Source organism: Molothrus aeneus, chromosome 2 (genome assembly GCF_037042795.1).
Source record: "Molothrus aeneus isolate 106 chromosome 2, BPBGC_Maene_1.0, whole genome shotgun sequence".
Taxonomy (NCBI): domain Eukaryota; kingdom Metazoa; phylum Chordata; class Aves; order Passeriformes; family Icteridae; genus Molothrus; species Molothrus aeneus.
In genome coordinates, this window is record NC_089647.1 from 3,303,898 (window position 1) to 3,316,312 (window position 12,415).

Consider the following 12,415-nt stretch of genomic DNA (forward strand, 5'->3'; position numbering starts at 1 on the left):
AATTTTTTTGTAGTTAAAAACATGAAAGTTCACCCTTGCATTCCTATCACATTTAACTTGACACAAGAATTCAAAATATTAAAGGATACATCTCCGTTGGGAGTGTAAGTTATTTGGATGTTACAAACCATCTAATAATTTTTACAATGCTTGTAAGGTTAGAATGGCATCCAATTTGAGCAGTTGTTTGGAGAAAGGTGGCAAATTTTGTCTCAGTGACATAAAATACTTAGCAAGAATGAAAAACAGCACTAATACTGCAAGAGAAAGAGATAAATTGAGACCTATAACAGAAAAAAAGTGAATTTTCTCAATATTTACTGCAGGTGCTGTGTTTGACAAGCCAGCCACTGGAAGATGTTCTTTCTGAGGTAATCCTTTCCTAACCTTGATTAGGGAAGTGGCAAATCCTGCTCTGAATACATACATTTAATTCCATCCCTGTGTCAAGCACAGGCCAGATGCTTTTAATAGGAGACAATAGAGAAATATAAAATGAACCCACAGCTTTACACTCTTAAATCTCCTTCTATCCTATCAGTCTGCCCTGAAAAATGAAGGTGCCCTAGATTGAAGAATTTTAAGGATCAGTGCAGGCTCTTTGTCCCAATTCCATGTAGCTGAGGTCATGGTCATGCATCCTGCCCCAGTGTCTGCTGACAAAGCAGCACCAGCCCTCTCTTTAATGAGGAATTTTGCCCAATTTCTTTCCTTTTGGTCCCACCCCAGCTGATCCAGCAGATCATGGGAGTGCTCTCCTAATGTGACCTGCATTGGTTTAAATGCTGAACTGAAAATGTCTTGCTAATATTGGCTAATTTTGGCTAGCTAACTAACAAAGAACAGTAATTATTTTTAACTATTTATTTTACTCTTGTAGCTGAAAAAGTCAGTTTACATCCACTTGCAGTATTTCCAGCTTTGCTCCACTTATAACACCTTCTGTTTTACAGAGTTCTCACCATTTTTTTCACCATGACAGAATGCCAGTACAGTTAATGGAATAAATCTGGAAACATATTTGTCTTTATTTTGTTTCAATATTACTTTTTGTTCTGTTAGTTTTTCAATATTACCTCATTTCTTAGAGTATGGAAGAATATTTTTAAAGTACTATGGATACTTAATTGTTCTTTCAGTGCGTACTATACATTAATATTTAATAGTGGGCACTAATTTTTATGACAAGAAACATTTTCCAAAAGGTGCCTTTTCTACTTATCTTTCTAACTTCTTGCAAAAGCAAACTGAAATGAAAATGAAATGCCTATGTGAGACACAGATTTCAGTGTAATTTTTTTTCTGATCTTTTCTGGTCCATGGTAAGTGGTTGAAATAATTTGCTTTCCCAACATAATTTTGAACAATACTTTGGTATGAACAAAATGATCATGTCTAAGCCTGTGTGCTAGCACATTCAAAGTACTTTCAATGTTTACCCAATCATGTACATCTTTATTTTACACTGCAATTTAAAAGATACATCATCCTTCTGCCTCACCCAAACAGGGCATGTTTATTATCCAGAACTTTGCAAGTTCCAGTTGTTTTTCTGAGACATTTCAGTGACACTACTATAAAGAAAAAAGGGAATAAAGGATGTGCACTCATTAACCAATAGTCAGCTTACAAATGAAATTTCTGCCTTTCAGAGTTATGTAAAGAAATGAAATTCAAGACTGCAGAGTAAATGAAGAACTTCATCTTATTTTGGCAAACATATTTCTGCATGCTCATATAAATGTTATCATTATTATGCAGTGTAACAGAGGAACCACTGGAGAAGCTTCCTGTGCTTACAGTTTCAGTCTTTTTTCTAACTTTCGAAGTTTCACAAAGCTTGAGCTATAAATTATAGAGAGCTGGTAAATGATTCAAAGCAGTTAAGGTAATTATTGCTCTTGTATCATAGAAAAGTTAGTAACACCCAACATCAGTTTATTACGATGTATCATAAGTGGTTAATCCCTTATGCTTTTCCCTTTCCTCCCTATAAACTACTGACATGTATTTCTTTATAAACTGTATCAGCTGATAAGTAACACACAAAATATTGGCAATTTTGTGTTCAAGTTTCATTACCGTGAAATTTGACTTCTTATTTATCATGAAGAAAGCATAATTGTCCACATAGTGGACAGTTACATATGCAATATATATTTTTATTCCAGCAAGCATGACATGTTTTATTATAGGAAGTCAGACACAGAGACTTTGTACCAAAAATTAATGGACCCTTCTGTTTTGTTTTTTCAGGAAGTTATTTTACCTTCAAGTGCATGGGAACTTGGCATATTTGTACAAAGTACAAGGAAGGAAGCAAAGAGAAAAAAAATCTCATTTTATGTGGGCAAAATTTCTTTCTTGCAGCAGAGCTGCTGAGATTCCTCTGCAGCCATTTACCTTGCAGGAGAGGAGATTGGAAATGCTGTCACTGAAGTGAGCAGATGGTGCCAATAACGACTGACACCCCCTGGAGCTGTACAAACACAGGCATCCTCAGCTCCTGGCAGGCAGCTCGGATTGGCAGCCACTGACACAAGTTACAGAGTGGGAAAGGACCAAGCTGGGGTAGAGGTGGGGGGCCTAAAACTTGTGCCTGCCTTTCAAACCCTTTATTGTGCTTTGTTTTACAGGGGTGAGGGGGAAAAGCTGGTAGGGAGGGTTGCCAATGCTTTCAATAATGGTGTGACACAAAGGTAAATGCTCTAACTGGCCAATTTCTCTGGTTCTTTCCAAATCTTTGAAGAATGCCACTCCCAAACCAGTTGTCTGCAAGTTGATAAGAAGAAATTATAAATTAGCATCGCTGCTTCATGCTTCTAATCAGTGTCATGCTTCCAATAAACAGGAGGGTACTTAAAACCCACTGATGTTACTTGACCCATCCTCTTTACAGCTCATTTGCCTCATACTCTAAATGTCAGATTTCCATACAGAAATCAAGCAGCCTCTTTTCATGGAAACCTTTCAAGACCATGAAAAGAGTGAATCCATAGAAAGCTGTTCCAGATGATGCTAATGGGGAGTTTAGTTCATGCATGTCACTGCAAAAAGTGCTATTTAGTAGTTATTGAAATTAAACTTAAGCAATGCAGTCATTTGAAAATAGTTTAGGAAGGGCATCTGCTGAGTGGAATTAACCTAAAAATGGATCCACACTGAGGATGTTTTTAAATATAAAAACTGAGTATGTTTTTAAATATATTTTCTCATATCCCTCTGCTATCCTGACTGACACACAAGTTCTGACTGCTAAATAAAATATCCTCCCCTGCCACAAGTTTATAGAAAAGCTGCATTCTATTTTGATAAAATTAAGTTAATGGTGTCATGAAATCCTATGAAAAAAAAAAAGAGTAAGTGCACTGACTGCCATTATTAAGACACTTCTCTGGAACTATCATATGCCTGATTTCCCACCCCACAAGCAGCCTTGCTGCTTGCTTTTTCAGAAAACTCACCTGTATCAGCAGGCAGGCTCACAGCCCAGCACAAGATTAGGAGATCCCGAGGCAGAATTTAGGATAGTCCCTGTGCGTGTCCATGCATCTCCTGAAGCTGTGCTGCAGTCAGGGATGAAGCTGAGTTCAGATTTTCATGCAGCAGTCACAGAATAGGACATATCTTGGCAAGACAGTTGGAAATGGAGACAAGAATTTCTTGGCTGATACCTATTTTTGTACTGTTTAGTGCATTCTATTTAATAAACACTATGGATTAAATTCTCCGGGATTCTTGGCTTTGTGGAAGTCTGAGAAACAGAGTAAAATTAAATGCTACAAAATGGAACACAATACTTAAGTCCTGGTCCCCATTTTTAAAAGCCATAAATGACTTCATAACAGACCAATGGGATATTTCAGACATTCAGATTAATTCCATGGTGAACAACTGAAGGAGAGCTGAATTTGACACTAAGGGTTTGTATTCATACACTTAAATAGCTATTGTCTCTATTTTGAGGAGACACAGTGATGGTGTCTGCTGATTACCAAAACAAATTGATTTATATCAGAAAAAAAGCATTGCCTGAAGCAGTGCTTATTGCAAAATACATTTTTATATGCCCTGCAAAACTGCTCTCCTGTCTTTCCTTTCCTTTAACAATGGTATTATTACACTTCAGAATTACAATCTTTTACAGATACTAGGTTATAAACTCTTTGTGCTATATGAATTATTTCATGTTACTTATTTTTGTATGACAGAGCACAAGAAAATTCTCAAATTATAAAAGCTTTCAAGCTACTTGAATGATATGATACTCTGAAAATAAAAAAATTATTCATTAATAACCCAAATAACAAAACTGGAATTTGAGAATGATCAGTCCCATCCCTGTTTCCTTCTCTATCTAATGGTAGCATGAATAAGGTTTTATGTAGAAATAAATCTCCTTTATTTTTCTAGTAATTGAAGAATTAAATAGGGGAAATTATGACAATGAAATATCAAAAAAAGAAAAAGTCTTGAGTAAGTTCTCATGGATATCTTTTAAAGATTTCACAAAATATAAATTTGGGTTAGTAAATATTAGCAAATGTAAGGATATATTATGCAGATCTCATTAGTAATTCAACAGTTTTTGAGGAATTAATAGAATTATCATTTTCCAGTTAAAATAACACAGTAGGCCAATGCAGTAATGACATAAAGGACCTAGGAAAAGAAAAAATTTTAAGGAGTTCCTAAATATATATCATATTATAGTATATACACAAGCTGCAGGTATGATACAGTGATCCACTATGCTCTGGGGAAAGACAAGGAGTTTGGGTACAAGGCCCTGCTGTAGATTAGATTAGATTGGATTGGATTAGATTATGGATTAGATTAGATTAGATTAGATTAGATTAGATTAGATTAGATTAGATGTAAAATGGTGCTTCAGCAGTCTGGATCTGTCTTCTGCACAAAATGGTTTTGGATCAGTGAAACCAATGAGGAATCAAAGAACTTCCCCACTGAGATGCTTGTTTCTCTTTGTGGCAAGTGGTGCATATGTCAGTGAAAATTATAAACTCTAGGTTCATAATCCCTTGAAACTAATTAAATATTCATCCTAGAAAAGATTCATTACATGTGACAGCCTCTGGCTGGGATGGCCCCATCCAAAGTGTTTCTCCTCTTCCCTTTGCTGTCAGGCAAAACCTGGCGTGGAAGGAATTTCTCCCTTTGGCTAAGATCTTCCCACCCACTACTTTTCTCTCCATTTCTTGTCTCTGAGATTGCCAAAAGCTGCCCTAGCAGGGATTCTGGGGTAGCAGGTATTAAATATGCCTCACTTTTCTCCTGGCTTTTGAGGTTTTTCTGTTCCCTGTCTGTCACCTTCAGCACTGGCAGTGGTGACATAACCCAGAGCTGTCCTCATGCTCTGCTATTTCCCTCCTCCCACCCCTCTCCTGATTAACATTTGGGTTTATATATGCCACTGGAAATGAGTTCACTGTGATCATTAGACTACAGTTGATTTGATGCATAGCAAATATTTCTTAGAGCTTTCTTTGTTTTAACACAGGGGTTTGATTTATTTTATTTATTTCCCTTCAAACTTTTCACTGTGCACACATTGTGCTCTCCTCAGTCCAGAATTTTGAAGCACAGAGCTTTCATGTTTCATAAGAGCTTCCCAAGTTTTATTTTGAACCTTGTTGTTTTGATAGTTCTTTATTCTGTCAGCAATGACTGTTATAGGGTGGTACTCAGGAGAGAGGGAGGTTTGTGCTACAAAAAGTGAGTATTTTTTTCTGAGATCCCTTATGCTGGGGTTATGTCTGACTCTAAAAAGACTTGTCTAACCACACATTCTGTCAATCATCCAAAAGAGGACATCTATATTCAGTCTTCATTCAGTTCCTAGGAGAGACCAGACAAGACATCCCAACAAAATAAATGTAGGAACTGGCCTGAAAAAGATGGGAAATCCATAGATTCCAATTGTTTTTCTTCTTCTGTAGAGCTGGGCCTTCTGTATGCAGTAAAATAGATACAGTTTTTCCACTGATGTATGGAGACAAACATGGAATTACTATGTCCCACCATCCCTTAAAAAAGGTAGAAGCATCCCAAAATGAGATTATACTGAGGAATTTGGAGTGGATGATACACATAATATTGCAAAGATTAACTTTCATCACAAAATAGAAAAGGAATCACTGGTGCCCCAGAGGATGGACAGCAAGGGTTGTTTCACTAAAAGCTGTGCTGAAGTCACTTTTGTTTGTCTTTTCACTCTACACTGAGAGTGAAAAGGCACAGAGATTTTATGGCATCCAGTTCTACACAGTAAATGACTTCTGCAGCCAGACATACACAAGGCCAAGGTGCTCCATAGCTTGGATCCAACAAATCCACTCAGTTCTTTGTGTTTTATCCCCTGAAAAGTTAGTACTTCATTGGGTTGCCTCTGCACACATGCAGAACACCTCTTTCTTCCTAAAACACAGGTCATTCAGCAAATATTAATTATTCATTAATGTATTATCAAAATAAAATTTAATCATGGCATAAAAAGAGTAACATTCCTTAGATGGCCAAGGCTGACCCAAATCCATCCAGGATCTGAGTGACTTCAAATTAGATGTATGAATCAGCTCCAGCTTCCTAAATGCCTGAGCTGAGAAAGGCTGAAACAAGGTGAGTGAAGACACTGGAGAAAGGAAGTGCCTGGAGGCTGCAAACTGAGGGGAAAGGATTTAGGCTTGGTAAACTTTTGAAAATCTGCCTCAAAGTGGAATAACCATTACAGGAACCAGGAAAAAGTACAGCAGATCATATTCCCATCATCATTTTCTGTGCACTGAGCAGGTAATACCTTTTTAAAGTGGTCTTTGAATGGGCTTGTAGCTGCCAGAGGACACAGAAGTTATTGCTTTGGTCATGTTTGACTGGGGCTGCTTTTTCCTTTATTCTTTCTGGAGGGTCTCACAGGTTTATTCTGTAAAAGTTCTTTCCTTTTAGGCTTTCCAGGGGAGGACTGGTATCTTCTGCTTATTGTCTTTCTGTCTGAACCTCTCTTCTTGAAGATTTCTCTCTATGAAAAGCATATCAATAGCTGTCATATTATTTCTACATCTAATTAATTTTGGGCCTGTAGTTATGGATCTATGCTTTCTCACTAGAAGATAAATGGCAAAATCACTGAGCTAGCAAAACAGTCAGGAGTTGAAAGGGAGTGGAAAACAAACAAACAAATACAAACCAAATTTCAATTGAGATGGCAGTGGTCTGTGGGTTAAAAAGAAGAAATAAAGTGCACACTTTCAAATAGTATGTTGGAATCAAAATCTCTGGACTGTCATCTATGGAGATTGTGTTGCTCAGCAATGGGCTCAGCAAATCATCCTAGTATATCTTCAATCTGTAAGCTGAATAGAATAAAATTTCATTGTCTTTAAACCAGATGGTGGCTTGCAACCATTTCAAACCACAAGCACAGGGTTAAGAGGCTAACCTTTTAAAATTCAGAGGTGCTAAATATGTTCTGTAGGGAGTGATGGATGTTTATGTGTTGATTTTCTGGGTTTTTTTTCAGTTTACATATTGACAAGTTTCAGAACACAAAATAAAGACATGTTGTATATTTAGCCAGACTTGTTTTAGCCCCTGGCTGCCTGTGTACATGATCCCCATTTAAGGCAATCTCATTTTTCTTAGCTGCTCCCTCCTCCAGAACTTCAGGCCTGCTTTAACAGTGCTGCTAATCCCTGCCTCCTGTAAAAACAGCATCTCCCAGGGCAATTGGAATTACAGGAAGAAGCAAATGCTGCTGCTTGGCAAACTGTGCAGAGACACAGAGTGATTTTTAAAATGATTACTGGTGATATCAAGAGTTGAATAACTGCACTGCTTATCACCTAAATTACTTTTAGCTCATACTCCAGGTCATTCACAAAGTCTAAATCTAATACTGATTTGTCTTTTGTGTCTCAAACCTGCAACTTCAAGAATGTGGTGCTTTGATTGGTCTCATCTGTTCTGTCTAGTGGGAGAAACAGCTTTATCATAGGAGGTGAGTTCCTTAAAAAGCGAATCACTATTTTGGTTCTTAGACGTGCATGCCACCTTCAAACCCAAATGCCATGATGCCATGGGCTTGCAATTAGACATGCTCAAACTGTCTAAACTCTCTGATTCTCACAATTTCCAGTTCCCAGACATGACCTTCATCAAGGTGAATGTGGATGGAGCAGAGTTTGTTCTCGCTGTGTATTGCTCATATCTAACAGGCACAAGTTTTCTGCTTGTTAGAGATATAATACCCCACATACCTTTCTGTTCCAGTGGAGGTCACTCAATCAGCTCTGCTTGGTCGCACTTTGAACTGAAGGAAATCACATTTTTTCAGACAAAGGCTTTCTCCAACATTTTTACATTTTGAAGTGGTGGGTTCTTCTGAGTTTATTATCTTTGCACTATTTATGGTTGTTTATTTCTCCTTACCTTTTAAGAAGAACCAGAATAGAAATGTTCTACTTTTGATTGCAGTTGGTGCCTCAAACAACCGCACTATCAGGTTCTCACAGAAGGTACCAACCACAGGCATTTTTTCTGTGTTAAAGTCAGTTGCTAGCACAAGTTTTTTATCCTTTTTTTAGTGGTTTTAAACAGCAGAGAGTGATGGAGACAGACAGAAACACTGCAAAACAGCAAAATGCCATCTTGCCCTCCAAAGTGACCTTTGCATGTAGACTGGATGGGTAATTTGGCTGCACAGTATTGGGAAATTTCCTATTTCCAAGTTCCCTAAGCAGGACCACTCTGCAGATCTGCAGTGTTTTATTGGTAAAAAAAATTGATAATCAGATTTGATCTCAGAATGTGACATGATTTTTTGAGCACTGCACAATGCTGCAGTACCCTGAAAATAAAAGCTGGCAAAGAATAGGGGACTCTGGGCCCGGCTGTGGGACCTCACACTCTGCAGGGTGTTTCAGGTCTGATGCCTTCCTTCCACTACACTGGGAAAATTCTGTGGGGACAGGGAAAAAAAAAAAAAAAAAAAAAAAAGGTGAAAGGGATGTCTCTGGCAAGAGGGGTGGGTGTGACTGCAAAGATCTGTGGTTATTCAGACCTGCCAGGGTAAATTAATCTGCTTTCCCTGTGGCCTGGTGTGTAGATCCTTCTTGCCCTTCAGCTAAAGATGCAGCACAAGGTGTCCAGTGCTGGTGAGACCCTCACCATTAGCCATAATGTGTAGAGAACATAGATTAGCTCAATTATACACAAGTTTTGGCACCAATTCAGTGACTTCTGTACCATGTGCAACCCCTGAAAATGTTCAAGTGTCCCCTGTGAGATGATCATGCCACCTCCATGCCTACACATAAAGGGTCATGGTTATTAAAGGTGGATGATCAATAATTTTGTCTAATTAGAGGGTGAAGTGGCCACTGGGCCTAGTGATTAAAAGTTCCTTTTCTGTAAACTAACAATTACTGTCACTGATTTGTATGACAGCCATTCATGTTTTTCTCTGTCATTTACCCAAATATATTTTAAAATAATCACCCTTTTTATAAGCATGTAAGGGTACACAAATTTTAACTCAAATTGCTGTAATTACATCTAATCAAGTCAAATTCATTTTTATTAAAGTTCACACTGTGAGACTAATGAACCTAAAGCACTGAAATCATTCTCATTACACACAGTTAGATCTATTTACTGAATCTGCATTGTTTCATGCCCAGAAGGTGAAAGTAAAAACCCACAGCACCAAGATGCAAAACACATCTTCTCAATCATTTCCCCTACATGAAACAGCTCAAACCAACTGTGTTCCAACAGACAGGGCCATGTGAGCAATGTTTCCCACACTGGGTTTTAATGTGGAAAAATGGTTGACTGATGAAGGGTGCTTTAAAGGATAATGAAACTGGAAGGAGAAAGCCCAGCTGCTGGTGATGGGCAGGGAGATGATGCAGACAGCTGAGACACTTCTGGAATTGCTGTTTCCAGAAGCTGCAGAAAAGATACAGTCATTCTAGCTGACACACAACTGTCCTTCCATATTATTTCCCCAAACCCTGTAGGCAGGGAATTATCTTCTTAAAAGCCACTCACAAGGTCACTCTTTCCCTGTTGATCCAATTCCCCCCTCAAACATGAGCTCCCACTGGCCAACAAGCAATGCAGAGGCCGAAGGAGCTGCACTGGTGATGCACAAGCATCAAGGAAAGTGGGTGTATTTCCATCTGTACTGGCCTTCACAACAGAGTAAATCTATACTTTGAAGGACTGACAGGTATATTACTAAGCAAAGCAAAATAAAATCACAGTTCTTTGGGTTTTTTCCCCCAATAGATGAGTTTCATCATGATCCCTTTGCTCAAAAGCCCAAGTAAATAGATCTTCCTGAGTGATTGTGAAGAAACTTCTTGAGATTCAGGAAACTGCTTTGCTTTTCCCTCCAAAGAAAACAAAGGCAGACAGGACTGCAGAAATTAAAATCTCTATCAAATCTCCTAAATTTCACCAGCCAGTTCCCCAAGCAGGGATTACCTATTTACCTCACTTCACTTCCAGAGCTCTCTCGTGAGAAAGGAGCACAAAGGGCCAAAATTTCCAAATAAAAGCTCCTCCACAGGTAACAAAACCTTATTGTGCCACATAATCAATGAGAGTGTCCTGTGCTAATGACATTTCTGCACCTGGCAAAGAAAGACCACTTCTCATTTCATCCTCTTGGTACCTCCAATGCAATATCCAATTTTTCCATGCCTTTACATTCATGAGAAGAGCTATCAAAATAGATTATCTCCTCACCTGCATGAAGGGAATGGCTTTTATATATCCTATTTTGTGTTGGGCAAAATACAGAATTACTTATTTCTCCATCAACATTTTCATTGACTTTTTTGAGGTAGTTTTTCAGTCATTTTTAGCCCCTGATAATTATGGATTATCTGACACAAATCCATCAATAAAGCATTGCAGATAACTCCTCAGTAATGAGAATATATAAATTCCTCACTCAATAGGTTATGCAATCAGTTCACTGCTTAATAAGAAAACCATACCTAAGATACTGCAATCTCTACAACAATTCATTTAAAATGGAATTTATTAATGTTGGATGAGATCCTTGACTGCCATAAATCAACAAAGCCTCCATGAATCAATGGGCTGACACTGAATTGAACTAGGTGATAGTTAGTCTGCAGGTTTTGTAAATAAAGGTTCCTTTGCTATCATGACAATCATTCCAAACTTATTTAAATACCTTGTTTTGCTAAAGAAAAGCTTACTTTATATGTTTATTTAAAATGGCAAAATATTACATCTCTATTTGCAGACTAAAAAGAAATATAAAAGAAATGTTATAAGAAAATGTTATATAAATTATATATTATGTTATATCAAAAATAAATAAAATAAGAAATGTTTTTTGCTTACATTATTCAGTTTCTCCTATTTGATTAGGAATGGACAAGACAATCATGTCTCTGCTAAACTGAATCTGTGGCCCTGTGGTATTCCAGACAGTGAACTCTGTCACCTGAGACTTGCTTCCAGTGTTCCTGCTGGATTCCCTTTCCATGGAAATTGTGTAGAGGGTCTTCTACAGAGTCAGAAGACTGATTCCAGCTGTGGAGCTTAGGAGGCTTTCAGGTTTTACAGCTTATTTTGACCTTTATGCTGTGCTGTGCCTTTTTCCCCCTCTGCTGGTTTTTGTCCTCAGTGTCACTTGATTTTACTGCATCACTAATGGCTTCATTTTGGGGAGTTATGTGGCAATTTTGTAGCAGACTGCACATTTTATGCGTTACACACATTCCAGAGCTGCAAAGATATAATTTCACAAAGTCCCAAAACATGTCAAAACCATTAATCTAGGATTAATGGGGAAAGGGTGAGAAAAAAGGGAATATTTTAGTGAAGTCTTTAATTTCTTATGTTCTCTGATTAACCTGAGAGAGATGTTAGGCAAAAGAAACAGCCAGGACTGATATCTCTCAGTTTTTGCCTCTAGAATGAGCAGCCTGGAACAAGAACCTGCCCAGGTAAGAAATAAAAAAGGTGAATGCTTGATTTGGGCATTTTTGCAAACATCCTGGTTTCAGGATAATAATATACCCATCCCCAAATATATACCAGCATACATAGCATAAAAAATTAACAACATCCTGCTCTCTTTTTAGCTCTCTGTGTTCAGAAGGCTACAAAATTGTCTCTGGTATGTGTGCTTTCAATTAAAATTTCCAATTTCCAGCTCCAGTGCTTTTTCTCCACAAGAAAAGGGACAGCCAAAAGCAGGGAGAGAAGCCTCCATGGAGCTGGACTTCTGTACTCATTATGAGCTGGTTAGCAAGCACCTGCTATTCACCAGCTTAGGAAACAATTTGAAATTCAAGTAAGTCTCAGCAAGAACCTAAAAGAGAACATCAGGCAGCCAGGCAGCCAGCCAGTT